The 22,830-nt window shown below is 52.3% G+C and overlaps 2 long non-coding RNA genes across 2 annotated transcripts in view; one reads left to right on the forward strand and one right to left on the reverse strand.

Annotated features, from left to right (window-relative positions):
* Positions 1-5,660: 5,660 nt before the first annotated feature.
* On the forward strand, positions 5,661-9,215 carry LOC139356947 (uncharacterized). The gene is made up of 3 exons (XR_011609487.1): positions 5,661-5,711; positions 8,108-8,282; positions 8,485-9,215. It is a non-coding gene; the product is annotated as an uncharacterized lncRNA (long non-coding RNA).
* Positions 9,216-20,615: 11,400 nt separating this feature from the next.
* The window catches only part of LOC105492405 (uncharacterized), a 94,435-nt gene continuing 92,220 nt past the window's right edge, over positions 20,616-22,830 (reverse strand). The window contains exon 2 of the long non-coding RNA XR_011609488.1: positions 20,616-20,969. This is a non-coding gene — a long non-coding RNA (uncharacterized lncRNA). The remainder of the gene's footprint in view (positions 20,970-22,830) is intronic.

The raw sequence follows: 22,830 nt of genomic DNA on the forward strand, positions 1-22,830 counted from the left end.
CACAGCTGGATCCCAGTGTAAAACATATTTCTATAGGTTGTGCTTAAAAGTTTTGCAAGTCACTTTCACTGTATGTAGTGTAGACTGGATCTTCAGCCTGTGAATTCCTGTGTTCTCACAGTTGCCCTCACCAGACTCTGCCCATGCACACAGTCCTGAGCTTAGAAGTTTTCATCTTGGAGGCTGGGAGTGGTCTGCGGGATGGCATCTCCTTGGTCTGTTCTCTGCCTCCTGAACAGAATCTGGGTTCTAGCGTCCAGTCTGAAAGGGCAGGAAATCATCCAGTCTGCCCAGCTGGCATGAAGCTGACAGGGTCCTGAGAACCAGGGGAGGAGAGGGGTCCTGGGGAATCCTCACTACTCCTGAAGAGCCTGGTCCCTGTTGGGAATACCTGGGAGAATACGACACCTTTAGAGGCTGGTATGGCAGGGTGCAGAAATAGAAACGTAACCCTCCCTACTCATGGACACCTCCTGCCAATCAGCCCTTGCACTGATGCCCAGGATTTCCTGAGACTTCTTTCTGCTCAGCACAGCCATAACCTAGTGGGTCAGCTGCACTCCAGGAACCTGCGAAAGGAGACGCAGATGGCAGCCAGAATCAAGGACACGGCTCACTCCAGCTCTATGTCTGTCCTAGACCCAGGCTTCAGTGTCCTACCTGATCCCAAAACAAAACTCCAAATACAAATCTTGAGGCATAACTGCTGAAACGGCGTGCGCTTGCTGTGTGTACATTCTGTGGCCTATCGTACGATGACCTTGACCTTGGAATGGTTGGCCAGCCTGTCTCAGAGAAGGCCCTGCCACATCTTATTCTGGTGTCACATGTAAGGTTTATTCTAAGCCAGAGACAGTCAGCAGATTTCTCAGTTCCCAGAAATAGAAATCAGAGTACGTTTGCACCCATCTCCAGAAATGGCCTCTGGAGCACAATTAGGGGGCAGGAGGGTGGACAGGGAAGCTGCTGAAGGAGATGGCAGCCAGTGACGCAGAGCTCAGCCCCCGTTCCAGTATTTCGTACCCCGTTGCCCCACCAGCCCCCAAAGGTGTCATGTTCTCCCGGGTATTCCCAACAGGGACCAGGCTCTTCGGGATTAGTGAGGATTCCCTAGGGCCCCTCTCCTCCCTTGGTTTTCAGGACCCTGTCAGTTTCATGCCAACAGGGCAGACCTGGAAGGTTTCCTGCCCTTTCAGACTGGACACTAGAACCCAGACTCTGCTCAGGAGCTCAGCCCCCATTCCAGTATTTCGTACCCCATTGCCTCTCAGCCCACCCTTCTGCACTCCACCTGTGACGAGGAGCAACAAGCCCGCCAGCACCATTCCTCAGATTCCCTCCCCATCTGACCTCCTCCATCCTGGCTCTCCTCACTCCACCAAGTGCCGTATCAGACTTTCCATGGCTCTGCTCAGAAACCCAAATATGCTCATGACATGGGTCTTAGAATAAGGGAGCCTGGGGAATCCCAACAAACGCCTTAGGGCAGCAAAGTGCATGAATTCTGATCTGAATTTTGATTTTCTATACGGTCTCATAGAAGCCATTTATTCTCTGTCTTTTCAATAACCAGCGGAAACATGCCTTGTAAGGATGTTAACAAGAGTAGCTTCGTTTTATCAAATGTGAGCTGAGGTTAGAAAGGTCGGTCATGTGTCTAAGTTCTCCAGGTCAGCTGGTGTCAGAAGCTGGATAAGAACCCAGGTCCCCTGATTCTCAAACAGACGGAAGAGAAAGCTGAGTAGAAATATTCGGGCCCGTAGGGAAGTTCTTGATAGCCAAAAGACATGATGTGGCCAAAAGCAGGGGCCCGGGAGAAACAGAAACTGCCTTCAAGCGTGGTGTGGGGTGCTGGTGTGTGCGTGCATGCAAGCTGGGTGCTCGCCCAGCTACCCAGAGAAGCCTCTGCTTGCCAACAGCTGGAAAGAACATCCACCTTGAAAGACAAACCGGCCTATGTTGAGCAGGGCCTGACAGCTGGAGAGTCCCAGCTGAGAGTCCCCTGGCCTCTCCTAGGGTCTTGCACTGTTTCTATGAGTCTTAGGCTACCTTTCCTGGAAACTCACATGTATTTAGCCAAAGCCATCACCCTACCCAGGACCACGGGGAGGGGGACAGGAGGCAGCACATGCCTGTGTGAGTCCAGCATCATCTCTCTACAGGGTCCCCTCAACCAGCCAATTCCACTCCTGCACCTCCACTCCTCTCTAGCTGACTTCCTCGTCACCTTCTATGTGAATTCCTCCCACAGCAGCAATCATGCCTGCAAATGTATTTGTCCCTACCGTCTCTATCACTAGGTGCTTTGCATGAGAACTAAATAAACTACAAGAATCCAGGGAATGTCCCGTATGCTACTTGGTCATTCATCAGACCCACGATGTGCTATGGGAGGTATACGTGGATACAAGGCTGCGGTGCTGTGATGGCTAATGTTATGTGTCACCTCAGCTAGGCTATGCGGCCCAGTCGTTTGCTCAAACACCCGTCTAGATATTGCCATGAAGGTATTTGTCAGGATTCAACATATAAATCAATGTGATCAACACTGATTTATCAATGTTGTGATGCGCTCAACATATTAATCAATAGACTTTGAACAAAGCAGATCACCCTCTAAAATGTGAGTGGGCCTTGTCCAATCAGGTGAAGGCCGTAAGAGCAAAGACTGAGATTTCCCAAAGAAGAAGGAATTCTGCCTCCTGACTGCAACACAGAAACCGTGCCTGAGCTTCCAGCCGCTGCCCTGTGGAATTCAGATTCATGACCGCAACAGCTCCCCTTATCTGAGTGTGCAGTATGTTGGCCGGTCCTACAGACTTCACACCTGCCACCCCCACACTGACAGGAGCCAACACTTTAAAGTCACTCTGTGTGTGTGTGTGTGTCTGTGTGTCTGTCTGTCTCTTTTGATTCTGTTTCTCTCGAGAATCCCAATTGATGCAGATGCTTTCAAGGAGGTCACCTACAGGCAGGGCCCCTACAGTCCCTCCAGACAGCAGCTGTCATGCAGTGTCATTGCCACAGTTTTTGCTGTGAAGGTGGAGAAGTGAAAAGGTAACAGCAACAACAGTAGCAAACATTTGTGGTGTGTCTTCCATGGGCTGGAAATGGTTCTGAGCAGTTTACAGCAGCATCTTGTTTATTGCTTATAAGACCCCATGAGGCAGGTGCCTTCTTACGCCTCTTTTTCAGAAGAAATGATTCCAGATGAAAGAGAATAAGAAACTCGTCCCCTGACAGATGCATGGGCAGACTGCCTCCAGAGCCAAAGCCTGCAGTGTGGACACAGGGAAAGGCCGAGTTCTCACCCACCGCCCCTCCGCTCCAAAGTCAGAGAAACGTCTTAAATAGCCATGATTGCAAGACCAATCACGTAGGAGACCAGTCTTCCAGTAGGAGAGCTGAACAGCGGTCCTCTCCCATCCTGGTTCTTGCTGAGGCCATTCAGCTCGCCAGTAGGCTTGCCCCTGTAAGAAGGCACCCACCCGCGCCACCACAAACACGGCCACACCTTCCCTGTGATGTGCTGTTTCTCAGCGTAACAGTGCATCTGCATCAACCTTGTTACCAAACACATATCCTGGCAACTTCTCCTGCTTTTAATTGCATTGCTTGCTGTGTTCTTCACACAGCCACAGTCAAAAGAAGCCGGCTTACCTCTCCCATGGGATTCTTCTTTTCTGGATCACACAAGGTAACTTGATGGTTGTTTTGCAAGAAAGCCTGGAATTGTCGCCATCCCTTCAATGCCAAACCCATGCATCACTAATATGGAAGTTACCCTCCTTTGCTGCTTCCTCTCCTTTATAAGCACACAACTGGTTCTTTGTTTCAATGCCTTATCATGCTATTACCTTTGGGAAGACACTTTTAATGGTAATTAAACTCACTAGATATAGTACCAACAATGCACATGTGTAACTGAAGAGACACTAGCCGTGGACAGGGAGACTGCGCAACATATCATCCCACTATAGCACTACTGAGGATATAAAAGGGGTACTGCTAATAATTATTACAGGGAAATTCGCATAAGCCAGGACTGCCCCCAGCAAAATGGGACATGGGAATACTGGAGTTATGACCAATTTTGTTTGTGTGCAAGCAGTGACAATTTTGTTACAACTGTCATCTCCTGGACATCATGCTACATTATCAATTGTGAGATGCATCCCATCTGATTGCAGACATGCTAAAAGAGAGGGGGTGAAAGTGCATCTCAGTACTGATGAATTAGGATGTCTTTGTCAGTTGGGGAGGACCTCCTCCCACCTGCAGGGGCTGGGTTCTTTCCAGCCTCTTGTATTTCTCTCTCCTCCATCTGTGAAGTTGTTGCCTCTCCTAACATGTGAATGAATTGCAAGAGGCTGTATCTTGATCATTGCACCCATCCTGATTGGATGACCTCAGCCTCTCTGTGAACACAGGAGCCAGTGTGCAGTCAGGGGCACCACTGGGGAGGCCTCAACCCCATCCACTTCCGTCCGAGGGCAGGGTGATGCCCAGGTTACAGAGCAACCACTCCTGCAACACGAGTGGGAAGGTAGGAAGCAGTAGCAAGAGGCCAACAGTGTCCCTTCCTCTTTGACCCCCTTCCTCCAATCAGTAGCCTCTTTTTCTGTTTCACACGCCCACTGTAAGGGTGCAGGCCCTCGGTCTCCCAGAGGAGTAACCATCAGTGCACAGGTGTGTAGTTTGGTTCAAACAAGCTCAAGGCTAGCTTTGTGAATCTAGATTTGTTCGTTGCAAATGTTTAGGTTGCTCATATGTGTAAAGGGTTTCTTCCCTCTATCTGTGGGACTGCTCCCTCCTCCTCCACCACCACTTCACTCAGCACTGCAGAGCCTGGACCTTAATGTCCAGGTACCTGGGTTTGAGCCAATCTTCCTGCTGGGTTCGAGTCCACACCCTCCCATTCCTTTCCACCCCTTAGCCTGGGAGCTGGAAACGGTGAGCAGGACTCCAGCCCAGAGCTGTTTCGGTGCTTGATGAGTTAATGTCATGAATCCCTGAGAACAGTGCCTGGACATGTTCAGGATAGTGTAAGGCTGGCTCTGTTAGAATCACTCGTATTTGCTTAGTGGAGGCCTACAAATGCTCTGGCTTTCAGCTCAAATGTCCTGTTCCCAGGGCAGGCCCCTGCTATGAGCTCCGAGTGTCACCCACACAGACTCTGTCGATGTTTGCTGTCCAGTTTGCCCTGTCTCGATGCGTCATCAACGCTCGTCTGCGCCCCCACCCTGGACCACGAGCTCTCTGAGGTCAGCACCTACGCGGTTTTCTTCATCATACACCCCAGTGTCTCCCAGGACAGGGTCTGGCGTGGAGTGTGCTGACAGTAAAGATTTGTGGGATAAGTGGGTGAACGATTAATAGATGTCGCCACCATATGTATCACATTAAAATAAATCTGCATGCTTTGTTGACTTGAATAGGGACTGTGTGAGCTCTGATTTATATAACGACTCAGGAGATCGAGGAGAGGCCAACAAGGGCCTTTGCCCCCATCAGGGCAGTAAACTGGCAGTTCTGCTGCTGCTGTTTCCTGAGGGGCCTACAGACGGTGGCTGCAGAGAGGAGAAAAGCCGGCACGCTCTAAGGAAGCCCTTAGTTTCTGGATGTTTCTTTTCCTTTCAGGGCACAGATCTGGGCAGATAAAACCAATCGGTCCACATTGCTGTCTCCAGGCCAACATAAGCAGATAAATGGTAAGCCCTGGGCTGGCACCCCATCCTCCTCCCTGGGGATGTGTCCAGCACTGGACTGACTTGTGTTTTTTCCACTCAGAGGTGGAAAGAGGAGCATACGCAGGAATCAGTGGTCTCCAGGATGCTGGGGGAGGGGAGAAATCTGTGTTCAGCCCGAGTGCACACATGAACTGAGGGCCAGGCCTCCTGCCACTAACACTCAGGAGAGGGAGTCCAGCACTCTGGCCAACCTCAGAGCAAACAAGTGGAGAAGGATTGCCGTGTCTCCAGGCAAGGCAAGGTTGGACACAGTGAAGCTGAGTGATGAGGACTGGGGAAGTGGTTGTGGGGGGCCTTTCACATGCTGGCAGCAATGCCATATCTAATTTGATTTGTCACCTGGAACTGGGAGAGAAACTAAATGTTTTGAGCAGGAGTTTGTGTCGCATTCATATCCCAAAGTCATGTTTGGGTTGGAGGCGGGTGGTGTGCATGAGTGGAAAGGAGACAAATATATACGGAACATCTGTGGGGGCCTGGCCCCAACTGACATACAGTCCTTTCATTCCAGCAGCCTTGTGACAAATGCATTATTATCTGCACAATTAGAAGATGAGACCAAGGGTCTAAGAAGTGGTGTCCTTCTCTCAAGGACAGTCTGCTTGTTAGTGGCCAGCCAGGACTCAGATTCAGACCCATGCTTCCAAATGCATGCTCTTTCCCTGGGACGCTACTGGGCCAGAGGGGCTGAAGCACACGTGCGTGCATGTGTGTATGTGAGACACTATGTGTGTGTGCATGTATGTGAGGTGTGTGTGCGTGTGTGTGAGACTGTGTGTGGATGTGTGTGTGGATGTATGTGGTGTTATGTGTGTGAGACACTGTGTGTGGATGTGTGTGTGAGACACTGTGGGTGTGTGTGTGTGAGGTGTTGTGTGACACTGTGTGTGGATATGTGTGTGTGACAATGTGTGTGGATGTGGGTGTGTGAGAGGTATTGTGTGTGTGTGACACTGTGTGTGGGTGTGAGACACTGTGTGGATGTGTGTGTGTGACACTGTGTGTGGGTGTGAGACACTGTGTGGATGTGTGTGTGTGACACTGTGTGTGGATGTGTGTGTGAGAGGTGTTGTGTGTGTGACACTGTGGGTGTGTGTGTGACACTGTGTGAATGTGTGTGAGAGGTGTTTGTGTGTGACACTGTGTGGGTGTGTGTGAGACACTCTGTGTGGATGTGTGTGTGTGAGAGGTGTGTGCATGTGACACTGCGTGTGGATGTGTGAGTGAGACACTGTGTGGATGTGTGTGAGGTGTTGTGTGTGTGACACTGTGTGTGGATGTGTGTGTGAGACACTGTGGATGTGTGTGTGTGTGAGGTGTTGTGTGTGAGACACTGTGTGTGGATGTGTGTGTGAGACACTGTGGATGTGTGTGTGTGTGAGGTGTTGTGTGTGAGACACTGTGTGTGGATGTGTGTATGACACTGTGTGGGTGTGTGACACTGTGTGTGGATGTGTGTGTGAGACACTGGATGTGTGCGTGAGAGGTGTGTGTGAGAGACACTGTGTGGGTGTGTGAGACACTGTGTGGATGTGTGTGAGGTGTGTGTGAGACACTGTGTGTGGATGTGTGTGTGACACTGTGTGGGTGTGTGACACTGTGTGTGGATGTGTGTGAGAGGTGTTTGTGTGTGACACTGTGTGGGTGTGTGTGAGACACTGTGTGTGGATGTGTGTGTGTGAGAGGTGTGTGCATGTGACACTGCGTGTGGATGTGTGAGACACTGTGTGGATGTGTGTGAGGTGTTGTGTGTGTGTGACACTGTGTGTGGATGTGTGTGTGAGACACTGTGTGGATGTGTGTGTGTGTGAGGTGTTGTGTGTGAGACACTGTGTGTGGATGTGTGTGTGACACTGTGTGGGTGTGTGACACTGTGTGTGGATGTGTGTGTGAGACACTGGATGTGTGCGTGAGAGGTGTGTGTTTGAGACACTGTGTGGGTGTGTGAGTGAGACACTGTGTGGATGTGTGTGTAACACTGTGTATGGATGTGTGTGTCTGAGAGGTATGTGTGTGTGACACTGTGTGTGGATGTGTGTGAGAGACACTGGATGTGTGCGTGTGTGAGAGGTGTGTGTGTGACACTGTGTGTGGGTGTGAGACACTGTGTAGATGTGGGTGAGACACTGTGTGGATGTGAGTGAGACACTGTGTGGATGTGTGTGTGTGGTGTGTGTGTGTGACACTGTGTGGATGTGAGTGAGACACTGTGTGGATGTGAGTGCACGCACGGGGTCACGTTCTCCCTGCTATGCACCCCGTGCTATCTCCTGGGATGTGATCTGCGGTCTCCTTGCATGACTGGGAGGAGCTCTTGCTTCTTTATTCTGATCTGTTCACTTTTGCTTCCTCCACAGGGAGCGTCTCCAGTTCCAGATCCTCCTGTGGCCTTGGTACACGCCGCTCCCCTGCCCGGAACGCCTGCTCAGCATCCACCAGGGCTCCTAACCTGGGCAGTTCCTAAACCACAATGGAGACAGCTCGGCGGTCCTCTGCAGAGTGCCCTCCCCATCCCCACACAGGACTGCTGAGGTTTGCTTCCTGGGCTCCCCCTCTGTACCCGCAGGGTCTGGGGCTGGCAGGGGGAGAAAGGAATCTGAGGAAGGCGACCAACTCAACACGGGGCCTCAGATGTCGTCACAGGGGTGAGAGAGTGGACGGCACCCCGTTCGGGTGGGACTGGTACGTGGGTGATGGGGTTTGGCATCTCTTGCTCACCTTTCTGGCTTTCTAGGCCTTTCTCTCATCATGCTGTGCAGGGGATGAGCCCCTTCATCCAGGAAGGCTTTGCTGAGAGCCCCTCCTGCAGGCCCCACACTCTGAGTCCTTGGCTGGGATGGAGACAGCTGGTGGGGCTGAGAAACCTTCTCCACCAGGTGAAGGGTGAAGAGGATCTCCAGACAGCAGCAGGAATATCCTGGCAAGAGGAGAAGGCACAGCATATTTGGCTCAGGGCACTGCAAGGCAGGTCACGACAAGAGGTGGACTGGCAAGGCCACCTGACAAAAGCCCAGTGAGGAGAGTCGCTGATGTAATCAGACTTGCATTCTGGAAAGGCGGCTGTGGCTGCCATGAAAACAGAGTATGCTCGAGAAGCGTTCTTTCCATGTGTCGGGGGAGCCCTGCCAGGAGGCAGAGGCACAGGGCAGAGAGCAGGGCATAGTGGGAGCTGGGAGCAGCACTCCCCAAGGTGTGGGTCTCGGGTCCTGGCAGAGCTGGCCTTGTACATTATTGGAGCTGCTGCCTGGCTGAGAGCAGGAGTGGCCTGAAGGGCCGGCCAGCCCAAGGAAGCCCTTTCCAGGAGTTAAAAGAAAAACTTCAGCCTAATTAAATGGAAAGGAGTTTCATTAAGCAATGAACGATTCGCGAGTCAGGCAGCCCCCAGAATCACAGCAGATTCAGAGAGACGCCAGTGGTCAGACAGATTTACAGACAGAAAAAGGAAAGTGATGTACAGAAATCGGAAGCGAGGTCCCGAAACAGCCGGATTGGTGACACGTTGGCGGTTGCCTTATTTGAACACAGTTTGAACACTCCGCAGTGTATGAGTGGTTGAAGGACGTCTGCTGGGGTTGGCCAAGACTCAGCCATGGTTACAGGCGCATGCTCCTAAGTTAGGTTTCCCACCTTGTTCGCCTATTAGGCTAGGTTGCGGCTCATCCACAAGGCCTCAAATAGAGAAGTAGGGAATCCCTCTAAGGCCGTATTTAGTTCACTTTAATCCAGGGTTACTCTGCAAAGTTTCCATGGGCTGTGGCCTCTGGGCTTCAGCCATGACGCAGGTGCATTGTCCCCTGCTTTGCTCAGAAAGCACAAGAAAACTGCCCAGCCCAGCCCTCCAGTGAGGCTGGGGGAGATATGCACGCTTTCCTAGCTGCTGTTTGTCCTGAGAGAGAGGCCTGGCTGGGTCAGCTGGCTCCATTCCCTGCAGAGCACAGCCTGCACATGGGGGAGGTGGTGTCTGTGCCAGGCTGTTTCCGCTGGAGAACGGCTCACGAGAAGGAGCAAGGCTCCACCTGGACGCGCAGGGCTCAGGGGCGCTGGTGGAGAGACACACAGGATGCTGTCCGTAAACGTGCAACTGCGCCTCATCAATCCCACTGGTTTGCCACAACCACTGGCTCCGAGACTGTAGGTTTGGTGCCACAAATATTTATCTTAAATATTTATCTGAAGGCCTGGACTCGGAACTTGGAGGGGCTCCTGACAGAGAGATTTTCAAGATCTGAAACAGCTCCAGAGACCCACTACATCGCCAAGCAGAAGGCGGTGTGCTCGTGAGTGAAAGCCACCGAAGCCATCCTTCCCCGTGGAGAGGCATGGCTGTGAGGAGCACCTACTGTGCACGTGTGCCGGCGACTGAACAGCTCACCCAGGTCAGCCACACGCTCACCGGATTCCTGTGTTCATCTGAGCTGCCCCGAGCCTCAGGTGGTGCCTCTTTCCACCACGCCCTGCCTGCTCTCCCCACGAAGGCACCGGTCTCCCAGGGGCTGAGTGCAAGGCCATCGCGTCGCGGTTCCTGGAGGTGGGGCTGAGGTCCAGTCTGATTCCTCCAGGACCAAGGCATCTGGGCCTCCGACCTGTCACGCATCAGCAGACCCACCCTCAGAGCATCAGTGAGTCGTGGGGGGAGGTTCCAAGTCCTCTTCCCTCGCAACTCTTCTCTGGCCCATCAGTAACACGGGCTAACATTTTTCAAACTACACACCTAGCTTTCCACACATAGGTCCGAGCTCTTTGGTCCTGTATCTTTAACCCAAATAACAGATTATGAAGGGGTTTGGAAGGGGGAGGTGGGTGCTGAATGGAGAGGCTGTAACCCCCATACTTGCAGTTGACTGGATTTTACATTGCTCCCAGCATTTTTTCATCTGTCCTATTCCACACTTACCAAATGGAGAACACACAGGAGTCTCCTTCCCTTTGGACTCACATGGAGCTGGGTTCCCCGGAGATGCTGCTGCTTGCTCAAGTCCAGGAGGCTTGTCCCCCTGGGCTCTGGGTTCTTCCACCTCACACGGATTAATGGGTTTGGTCCATGGGCAGGCTGCTGAGCCCTGCACCCTGCAGGGAGGAAAGTGGCATGAGCCAAGGCCACAGGTGGATCTGGGGATGTCAAGGAGCTCTGTGTGGATGAAGAAAAGTGCATGAGAATCTTTATAAAGAAAAAGCTAGAGCTCTGTGCCCAGGCATGGAAGGAGACAGCAAGTGGATGTGTCATAGGGAGAACATGACCCCACGCTGGCATGCACACACACACATGCACACCCACATATCAGACACAAATGCACACACATGCACACACACATTCACACATGTGCACACATGCAGACACATACATGCAGACACATGCACACACCTACACACACATCAGACACACACGCACACACACTTGCAGACACACACATGCAGGCACACACCCGCACACACAGACACAGGCACACAACATGCAGACACACACGCACACACCTGCACACATCAGATACACATAGGCAGACAAGCACACACACCTGTACACACATCAGACACATATGCACGCACACGCACACGTTCACACATGCACACACCCGCACACACCCACACACACATCAGACACACATGCACACACACACATACACACACACGCACACACATAGATGTATCTATATAAGCAAGTGTTTTCTTATGCAAATAAAGGTCTGGAAGTTTTTGTAACCAGCTGGGATATTGAGGGAGAGGAAAAGGAAAAGGAACAGCTTTCTTATTTTTGTGCATATATTCGTGTTGCTTGTATTTTTATAAGCAGGTATATGGCACACATATTTTCAAAAGGAAAATATAAAGGCAAAGTATGAATTTCAAATTGTGTGAGCAGTGTGGATGCCGACAACAGTGTGAGGCTCGCGACCGTGCAGGTGCCCCTGCTGCCGTTCTCCACGGTGCCGGTCGAGATCTCTCCACCGTTCCCACTGGGATCTGCTCCCTGCTTTACAGGGGACTACTGTTAGGAGACTGGGGACAGAAGGGGTGGGGGAAGGTGGACCAGCCTGTGGGGCCGCGCCATCACTGATATATTCTGAACGTCCGGACCGCATGAGCTTATTCCAGCTAACGGGGTGGCGTGTAGGGAAGCCACACGCAAAGCCCCTCCTGTGCTGGGGTTCCATCCTCCTGACCCACTGGCTCGGCCCAGCGGGAGAAGGGTCAGCCGTGCTCCAGGCTGAAAGTGTGAAACAGCAGGTAGGTTTAGGGGTGCCAAAGGTTCGCTATGGTGGGGGATGGCTGGTCGGTGAGGGAGGGTGGGAGAGTTAGGCTGGAGTGTGTGTTGGGGGCTGCCACGGAGTGCTAACCTCCTGAGGCAGGTGTCTAGAAGGCACTGAGGGTGTCCAGAAGGCACTAATTCTGACAGATTCGCAGTTTGGGAGGATCCCCCAGGCTCCTGAGGGAGACCACTGCAGAAGTGTTTAGCCAGATTTGGCACTGGGGAGATCTAGAAAGAGCCAGTTCTGGGTAAAGTCGTGACACAGTGATGGCGGTGGGAAAGAGGGTGGCTTTAAGGAGGCAGGCCTGGTTATGGATGGGAAGTGGGGAGAGGCTGAAGGGGTGCCAGAGTGGGTGAACTGCAGGGTAGGGGTGGAGCCAGGGGAGCACTGGCTGGCACAGGAGGCGCAGGGCCGTCGCAGCAAGGACGTACTGAGGACAGTCAGGGACTCCTCCGCCCTGTGCTCCCTGAGCCTCAGTACCTCATCTGCCCAGTGGGGACACTGTGTCAAGACACTGACACAGCAGGGCCCGTTCACTCAGCAGGATTGAGCCAGGAAATTGAGGCTTGCAGAGACACCGCTCCTTGGCAGTGCCACCATCAATACCAGGCAGTCCGTGGAATGGAGGTGCCCTGCTCTTCTAAAGCCTCCTCACAGGAAAGCAGGGAGCAGCCCGACCTGGTGCCCAGTCCCCCAGCCAACAGCAGGAGGCAGGTGCCTGGCCAGGACAGCTCTGAGAGCCCAGGCAAACCTCCCTGGGAGAGCGGGAGGGAGGCAAGAAGGAACCGACAATCACTAAGATTCTTAAGGCGCTTTGAAGTTCTGCTAGAGCAGCCGGTCAGACAGCCCTGAGAAGCATTGCCCTATCCCGTCCGGTTATTTACACAGGGAAAGAAACAATGAGGCCCAGACAGAGTGAGCTAATCCCTCAGCCATTCAAATAATACTGCCAGTTGGCTCCTCAAGAACGTAAAAACACAACTATCATATGATTGAGCAATTCCACCTCTGGGTCTATCCCCAGAAGAATTGAAAGCCGGGTCTCAGATACTTATGCCCCATGTTCATAGCGGCATTATTCACAGGAGACATGGGGGGCAAACAACTCGTTTTCATCAAATAATGAATGGCTAAGCAAAATGCGGTACATGCATACAACGGTACATTATTCAGCCTTAAAATGGAAGGCGATCCTGACGCATGCCACAACGTGGGTGAATCTTGAGGGCGTTATGCAAGGTGAAATCCACCAGTCACTAAAGGACAGATGCTGTGTGATTCCATGTACATGAGGTCCCTAAAGTAGTCAAATCCAGAGAGACAGAAAGTAGGATTGTGGGGACCAGGGGCTGGGGGCAAGGGATGAGAAGTTCATGCTTAACGGTGACAGAGCTTCGGTGTGGGGACAGTGAGAGAGCCCTGGAGACAGGGGGTGGTGATGGCCGCACAACAATGTGAGTGTTTTAATGCTGCTGAACTGTGCATTTCAACATCAAGATGATTTTTTTTTTGGTGGAATCTCGCTCTCCCACCCAGGCTGGAGTGCAGTGGTGCAATCTCAGCTCACTGCAACCTCCACCTCCCTGGTTCAAGCAATTCTCCTCCCTCAGCCTCCCAAGTAGCTGGGATTACAGACATGCACCATCATGCCTGGCTAATTTTTGTATTTTTAGCAGAGATGGGGTTTCATCATCTTAGCCAGGCTGGTCTCAAACTCCCAACCTCAGGTGATCCACCCACCTCAGCCTCCCAAAGTGCTGGGATTACAGGTGTGAGCCACCACGCCTGGCCTAAGATGATGCATTTTATGTTGTATGTGCTTTACCACAGTTTTTTTAAAATATAGCAAATAACACTATCACTCCCCGTGACAGCACTCCTCTGCAGCTGTGGTGCCCAGGACCTTGCACTGTAGCTGTTCAGGGCCCCCTGGGAACGCAGTCTCCTCTTGAGGCCCGGGGATGGGAGTGGCGTCCCACGTTGCTACTTCCTGTATGCCTTGCCAGTTCTTAGTAACTCTTTTAATCTTTCCTTGTAAATGGACCCTTCCTTCAATTACTTTCCACTGAAAAATAATAGTAATACTGCCAGTGGAGTCGTTTTAGCCACAAGTACAGCAGGAACGCTTGCGACCATCTGATGGGACATCTCGAGGCTTGTGTGTGACAGCCACGCTCAGCAGTGTCAGCCTCACACCCGGAGAGGACGCTGTGCTGGAGAGGATGCAGTGCCACCCGGATCTCAGTGGTGTCCTCAGACGTTGCAGAGCGTCTCTATCATGAAGCCCACCTGATTCCAGGAATACGCCTCAGCAGGAAGCCGTTTGTCACACTGGTTAATAATCTCCTAAGCCCAGCAGAAGGCACCCAATCCTCCTGACAACATAAGCCCGTGTACACGAGGACTCCCATTAACCATGACTCTCCCTCACGGAAGGGAATAAGAACCCAGTTTGGACTTGGAACGTGAGTGACTGCACAGCCTTAGAGAGGAGGTAAGAGTCTGGTCGCAGTGGAGACAGCAAGGTCGGCGTCCTGAGTGAAGGGATGCCACCCAGAGAGCCGCTGTGGCCGTGCAGTCTGCACGGGATGAGGCTCTGGGTCCTCGTGAGCCAGTCCAAGAGCCATTGCCGACGCCCCTCCACGAACCCACGGGCTAAGCCAACAGGAAAAAGAGAACTGAGGTGCCTTATCCCGCTCCGTTCAGCAGCAGCTCGGGACACCGTTGCCTCCCCGGCGTGAGTCTGGCTGTGCCAAGCCCCCGCCTTTCCTAAGCGGCACGGCCGTGTGGTCCGGCCTCTGCACGTCCTGTTCTCCCAGCTCTCCCCGGCCTGCCACTACCTTGGCTGCCCCTACACAGCCTCCAAACTCACTCAGTTATAGCTGCTTCCCCTGGAATGCCCAAGCCTGGGCTGGGCACCCTCTTCTGTGTCTCCACAAACCCCTCACACCCCTCAGCCCTGGCCCTGAGTGGCCCTCCAGTAAGCACATGTGTGTTTACTCGGTGGTGTCCCAGCTCAGCCTGAGGGCTCTGTGGGGGCAAGGAGCTCACTGCCTCGTCTCTCTGTGCCCAGTGCCTGTGGAACCCTCGGAGATAGCAGATACCCGGAGACTATTTGACCTATCCCCCCCTCCCGCTTTCTTTTTTAAAAAAAAAAAACAGTCTCGCTCTGTCGCCCAGGCTGGAGTGCAGTGGCGTGATCTCCGCTCACTGCAAGCTCCGCCTTCCGGGTTCACGCCATTCTCCTGCCTCAGCCTCACGAGTAGCTGGGGCTACAGGCGCCACCACCACGCCCAGCTAATTTTTTGTATATATATATATTATTTTTTAGTACAGATGGGGTTTCACCGTGTTAACCAGGATGGTCTGGATCTCCTGACCTCGTGATCCGCCCGCCTCGGCCTCCTAAAGTGCTGGGATTACAGGCGTGAGCCACCATGCCAGGCCTAGACCTATCCCTTATCCACGGGCCCCGTGCTGTGCCTCAGACAGGATGCTGAGTTTCACCCGCCTCCACACGCCACCATGGTGCCTGAGAGACAGCGTGTGTTTCCCCAAGGAAAAGGAGGCCACACGCTGGAGCCCAGCCCCAGACAGGGAGGCTCGCATGAACCAGAAAAGGACTTCCAGAAACCAAAACTTCTTCAAGGGCGTCTGAGGGGTTAAACAACCTCAACTAATGCCCAGGCCACGGGCCAGGACTGAGCCTCCACCCTGAACAGGACTCAGCAGTAGCTTTCAGCACAAAATAGAAAAACCACCGCGGCCGGGAAGACACGGGCATTGACTTAGGAAAGGCGGTGGTCCGTTCAGCGTCGGTTCACTCTCTAGGGAAACACAAAAAAGCTCATAAACATCTATTACTGAGGGTGAGCAGCATATTTCATTTTACGTGGCGTGTGCTTTGTGGCACTGGTGACTCGACACTCTAAGCAAGAAAGTCTCCAGCATACTGTTCAGGCAGGTGATTCTGAGAAAGAGGTTCAGGAACAGGTGCCCAGAAACAGCCCTTGAGGAGGGGGGCTGGGGTCTCAACAGCACTGTGTGTGCTCTGAGGGGTTGAACACAGAGGGCAGACTGTCCTCTTCCAGAACACTCCGAAGAGGGTGTGATTGACCGGACGAGGGATCTGGGACCGTGGACTTCTCCTCCAAGGGGAAACCACGTGTGCCCGTTTCCGTGTGGACGAGAGGACAGGAGAGAGACGTGGGAAGTGAGCACTCCTGGGAGGCGTACACTGCCCCGGAGGTGGGTGGGCCTGCTGGACCAGGCACTCGCTCGGAAGAGGATCAAATAAACATGCCGTGCTCTCTCCAAGACCCACAACTCCCCACCCTGCCTCTCAGGAGATTTCAGGGAAATCTCAGTCCTGATTTCCCATGGCGGCAGAAAGAACTTTCTGACTTTCCCCCAAATTCCTGAGGCTGGAGGTCCTGTGACTAATGGGCTGGACCCATCTTCCTAGCCTCAGAAAAGATGTTGGGTGGCAGGTTCCCTGGGAAAGATGGCGTGGAGATTCCACAGAGCACCAAGAGCAGCAAGTCACCCTCTACTGACAGCAGCGGCTCAGCAAGGAGCAGGCCTTTGGCCACACAAAATGAAGGGCCATGATAGGCAGTGTGGAGAGGGGACAGGTGTGACTCAGGACTGCAAAGAGAGTCCTGGTGGGCAGCATGGAGAGGGGACAGGTGTGGCTCAGGACTGCAAAGAGAGTCCTGGTGGGCAGCATGGAGAGGGGACAGGTGTGGCTCAGGACTGCAAAGAGAGTCCTGGTGGGCAGCGTGGAGAGGGGACAGGTGTAACTCAGGTCTCCACTCCTTCTTGTGTGTGCTGGAACGACCCATTTGAACTTGCTGAATCTCCCTTTCTTTATCTAGAAATTGATAGTTTCAGTAGTGACCTCTGAGACTCACAGGGAACACATAGCAGGTGATTCGTGTGACCTGCCTGCTCCTTAAGGAGTACAGGGAATACACAGCACAGCCAGGCCCCTGGCCACTGGCAAGGGTTCCTTGGGCAGCCAGAGGCCACGCACCCCACAGGCCCAGCTTTCTCAGGCCTGATTCGCTTCCAACCCCGCCCGTCACCCTCCCACTGCATGTCCTGCTCAGGCCCTGCTGCCCGGAATATGCTGAACCTGCCCCCATGACCCAGGGCGCCGTTGCCCTGTCTGTTCCCTCTGCTGCCCATGTCCTAAGCCCTCCATGGCTGCCTCCTCCGTCACTTCCTTCTAGATGCTGATAAATTTTACCTTATTGGAGGCTCTATCCCTGGTATAAAATACCAACGTGCACACACACACTCCTCTGTGTCCCCTCTACCCCGTCTCACTTTTCCTTTTTCTTAACAGTACTGATCACCCCATCACACTCTTTGGCTCTGGTGAGGGCATGTCTGGGTACTGGCAATCAGGCCCAGGCTCTCTGCCCTTGGTGCCTCTCAGAGGCAGGGAGTGTGTACGTCTGCAAAGGGACTCACAGCCTCACCAGCGCCAGCCTCCTCTCAGGCTCACAGTCCTCCAAAGCCCCAGCTCCTCTGCCTCAGAGAGCCGCAGCCTGTGCCTTCCCAAGGCAGCGGCGCCTTCCCGGGTGAGCCTGGGGTCACCCTGTCCTTTCCTCTCCTCTGCTCCCCCAGAGTCCAAGGCCCAGCCCCACCACAGAGAGCGATCAGCAGGGCTCTCTCAAAGAAGGCAGATTCTAACTCCACAGCAGAACAGATGCAGCGTGATTGGAAAGTGCCAAAGATGAGCGAGGAAGATGGCAGGGAAAATGGTGAGAGCTATGAAATTCACATCCAGCCTCCTTTAATCACAGCTCGGGCTTTAATCACCCCAGGCGGCTTGAGAAGTGTAGTATTCAATGTGTTTCCTTGACAGCCTCATCGAGGCCCTGGAGGTCTGGAGCGCTTGACTGGGAATGGAGACGTATGGGTCCCCTCCATGCTTGGTCTCCCCCCAACAGAAAACCCCAAGGACAGCTTCTCTCTGCCTCAGTGTCTCCGCTCTTCTTCACTTGTGCTGGCTGAACAGAGGAATCGGAAGGCATCCAGGCAAGTCCTTATGTAAAGGAGGACAAACACACCTTCAGCTGCGTTTTCCTCTAAGACAGAGGTCTTTGGGGAGCACAGCAGAAATATCCTGCTTTAGAACCTGTCGGTAAGCACTTGGGCCGTGGGAACACGTTGCTACGGCCTCTGCAGCACCTTGGAAGGGGCCCTTGAGAGTCAGTGGCCTGAAGCCACGACCTTCCACACATCCACCAGGGCACACGCCCAGGGCTATCTTCCATGCACCCGCCCAGGGTGTCTAGGAAGCCTTGCCACACACCTGTGTCACAGTGGCCTGCATGGGAGACACGACTATGACATCTACATGAATAGAGCAGAGACACAGATGAGAGGACCTGCCACCAGCGTTCTCTAAGTCCTGCTGTGGTCCCTGTGTAGTGGCACTGGGAACAATGGAAAGAAAGCAGGAGATCTATATCTCATTTGGAAATGTCATGGGAGCACCTGACATTTTAGAGAGAAGACCAAGGGGTGAACTAAGAGCAGATAGCTTCAAGGGAACAAGCCCGGCCCTCTAGTCAGGCACCTTCTGTTTAAAGCACTGGTCTCGGGTTACTTCCTGGATGTAACACAGTGTGCACACTCAGAAACAGTCTCACACAGATTAAGGGGATATGTGTGCACACACCCACCTGTCCACACACACTCACACCTCTGTACCTTTGACCCCAGTGGTCACTTACCCACCAAAGTCCCAAGAGATGCCACCCAGGGAGGACTCTTAGACGCGTTGATAACAGCCAGACCTGGAAATGGTCTCATCAGTTTTACTGTGTGTTCACAAAGGGTTTTTCAAGAGTGTCAGGGTCCCCAGACACTGAGTGGTTCCCAACCTTGAGGAGGACTGGCACTGATCCACCATGGTTTCATGCTGGCCCATTCACCAGGGCCACGTCCTTCCTCACACACCTGAGACTGATGTTTTCTCAAATGATGCTGCTAGTACCTTGGCCCACATCCATCTCCCAACTAAGGCCCAGACATCCAGACTCATCACCACAGTCAAGCAGGGGCCCTGGAATCGGGTGAGGCTCTGTGATGGAGAAGGAGTCAGGTGAACCTGCATGGCCGCACAAGCAGCCAGAGGCCATGTGCCTAGAGCAAGGAGATACAGCCTTGTGTCTGCTGCAGACAACCCTTCCTGACAGCACAGCTGGGACCCACATGCAAAATCCCTTTCTACCCCAGCTGCCATGGCACCAAAAGGGCCACAGAGCCCTGGCAGCCTGGTCTGAGTGTCCAGGCTTTGGGTTCAGCTATTGCGGGAGAGCTCAGGCCGAGGACCTTGTCCCCATCTCCGTGTGCCCAGAGCTAGTGTACCAGCACAGAGTGGCATTCAATATAGACTTGCTGAACTAGGCAGAGCTGGCCTCCTGGGAACCACCACCAGCATTCTCTAAGTCCTGTTGTGGTCCCTGTGTAGTGGCACTGGGAACAACGGAAAGGAAGCAGGAGATCTATATCTCATTTGGAAATGTCATGGGAGCACCTGACATTTTAGAGAGAAGACCAAGGGGTGAACTAAGAGCAGATAGCTTCAAGGGAACAAGCCCGGCCCTCTAGTCAGGCTTTAAACCTTCTGTTTAAAGCACTGGTCTGGGGTTACTTCCTGGATGCCAGTGCTTAAGCTTTCCACTTGGTTTTGATGTTCTTGCTGATGAACTGGAAATTGTTAAATCCATGTCAGGGGCTCTTCTGAGAGCGAAATGAGATGAGGCACCCGCATCAGGCAAGATAAGCTGCGGGAGGCATAGCCAGCCACTCACTCATTCACGCTCTCACATCCTCTGCAGTCCACTGGGGACCCTGCAGCAGGTGCCCTCCTCCTAGGCCCCAGGCAGGCAGAGTGGCTGTCACCCTAGGAATGTGGCTGCAGAGGCAGATGGAAAAAGAGTGCCCCAGAGCAGGGAGCATGGTCTCCAACTCACACTCTCCTCCTGACCACAGCAAACTCTCAGCTGTGCCCTGGGTCAGCGGGGTGGGGAGGTGTAGTTCTGGAAAAGAGAGAGAAGCCAATCTTTGGGAAGAGCCCTAAGGAAACCAAGAGCTTGGCTCTAGTGCAGCCTGGAACATTCCAGATACTCAAAACAGCACCAGCTCCCTTTCCCTGTGTTTAAGGCATGGCTTTCAAATAGTGAGATTGTTACCCCGGTGAGCTGGTGGTGTCTGTTTTTTCTTAAAGCCAGTCCCTCTCCTGCCCCCAGTCACAGGGGAGCACCAGATCAAGGGGAGCCACCCACAGGAGGAAAGGGGACGCCCTAGTGGGAATATTTCTGAAAGGCTCTAGAAGAGGCAGGTAGCCAGGACCCAGATTGGCAGCGAGGACAGGAATGGTGTTCCCCATGGGAGTGGTCTGATGGCAGCAGCAAGGTGACTGAAATGGAATTCGGTAACATGCATGTGGAGGCTGGATGGAAAGCTGTGATACTGGAATGGACCCACACCTCTTCCAATTCACCCATTAATGTAAAACAAATCCAATTAAAAGTGCAAAAAGAATTTGAGCTACTAGGATTGAGTCTGGCTGAACATAAGAGAAATCTAACTATAGCAGTAACTTAACATAAAAGCATTTATTTTTTCTTTTAGTGGGAAGTTCGAAGTTAGACAATCAAGGACTGGTACAAACAACATATGATGCCAAAGGGAATAGTTTGTTCTCTTGTATTTTTGCTGTCTTTCTGTATCCTGTTACATCAGCTGTTCCACATGCACAAGGTAGCTGCTGCTGCTCCAGACATCTCAGCCACATTCCAGGCAGGATGGAAGGGGAGAAGGTGTACACCAGATAAATATGTCCCTTTTTATCAGAAAACAAAGTTTTTTTCTGGTAGCCTAGCAGGAAAATTTTCACTTCATCTCATTGCTAAGAACTGAGTCCACATGTCCTTCTATGCCATGAGGGACCCTAGAAAAAGAGAAAGGAAATTAGATAGGCAACGAGCAATGAGGAGTTTCAGAATTCAACAAAATAATTCTAAATTTCACCTGTAAACAAAGAAAGAGAAAAAAAAAGTAAGAAAGAGTACAATATTGAGGGGGAAAAGGTACTGTCTTATCCAAACAATTGACTTAGCAAATAAATTAGATTAGATTTCACCCTTTGGGCATGCATTAAACAAATTACAGAGGCACTAAATAATTAAATGTAAAAACAGAGCCACAGAATGACTTAACAGGTACATAGGCGACTCTACAGCGCTGGGATATATTTTTAAACCTGATACCGAAGACAAAGCCATACAGCATGACAGATTCAACTGCACTGAGAGTAAATATATTTGAGTAGCAAAAATGCAAAATTATAAAGTTAAAAGACAAACATCATTTAGGGAAATATTTGCTATGTTCATAAAATTGTTAATATTGCCCAAAGTACAGACTTTCTGCAAATCAATAAGAAAAAGACAAGAAGCAAATGCTTAGCTTATCAAAGAAGAAATTTCTGTGTGTCACAGAAAACAATGAGAAGTCTTCAACTCCCTAATAGTCAAGGGAATCCTGGTTAACGAAACAATGGATTGCTACTCTTTACCTCCAATTCTCGCATATTTTTTAGTCAATGATTGGGAAGTTGTAGAATTATAGTTGGTTTTTATATTCTCTTACTGTCTGACTCCTGCGATACAAAGTATGACTTGTTTAAGATACAAGTTATTTTAAACAGTGTGAAACGTGCCTCATAACTACACAATTCCCCCTCGAGAATGTGGACTCCGCCCTCCCGAGCCAGAACGTGACTTCCTGTCCCTCCAGAGTATTTATGGCACATCCGCAATGTGCATGGTGCTGTGAGAGATGTTTAAGTGTGAGACGCGATGCTCATCAGGGTGTTCAGGGACTCCGGGGCCCAGTCCAGATGCTCGGGACTCTGCAGATTTTCCCTCAGCTTGGCCCTGCCACACGGAGCCAGGTGTGTTTGCATCTCAGAGCATGTGCTGCTCATGGACCACAGTGCCTTGGTGCCTCATTGCCCTTTGTTCATGTAAGATACGCAGTTCAGACTTCTCATCCTCCAGGCACCTCCCTGGCATTCCCGTGCTGCAGGCGTAGGTGGGCACCCCACCTCTGTGTTCTCACAGTTCTTGGTTAGTGGAGGCAGGTGCACATCTTCACTTCTGTACTGTCAGTGTCTAACACAGAGTAGGTGCTCAGCTTGCTGGAGGGAGGGAGGAAGGGGAGGAAGAGAGGAAGAGTAAATTCTCTGCTCCTGCCAAAACCAAGCACAGATTATGGGCTATGGGCACTCACAGGAGGGAGCAACCCCTCGTGTGAAAAGGCCAGGGCATCCAAGAGGACAGAGGCCTGAGCTGGATTTATGAAAAAGACAGAGGAGAGGAGCTGGTGGAGGAGGCCCTGATGCAGGAAGTACATGGAGCATGGAGGAGAGGCCCAAGCACAGGAGCCTGGAGCAAGTCTGTGGACCCCTGAGGACCATCCCTGCACCCCCATTCCCTGCACCCCCATCCTGTGCCTCCACCTTCTGTCTGCTGGGCCTGAAGAGCAGCTGCTGACGTGACACCAACTCAGCTGGCAACAAGGCCATTCCGAAGGCGCTCCAGGACAGCCAAGCCTCATCCATCTCATGCCCAGAGACCTGGCCATGTTTTCTTCCAGAGCCTATTAGCAGAGTGTCCTCTTGCTTGTCATCTGCAAAGAACAAAGCCCTTTTTTGCTCCACAGGAGCTGGCTCTGTAGGGGAGAGGCGCTCGCAGGCACGGAGGCACAGTCTCCATTCATCTAAATAGCGTAAATGTCGGCATGGAGGC

The sequence above is a fragment of the Macaca nemestrina genome, chromosome 11, assembly GCF_043159975.1.
Source record: "Macaca nemestrina isolate mMacNem1 chromosome 11, mMacNem.hap1, whole genome shotgun sequence".
Lineage (NCBI taxonomy): Eukaryota > Metazoa > Chordata > Mammalia > Primates > Cercopithecidae > Macaca > Macaca nemestrina.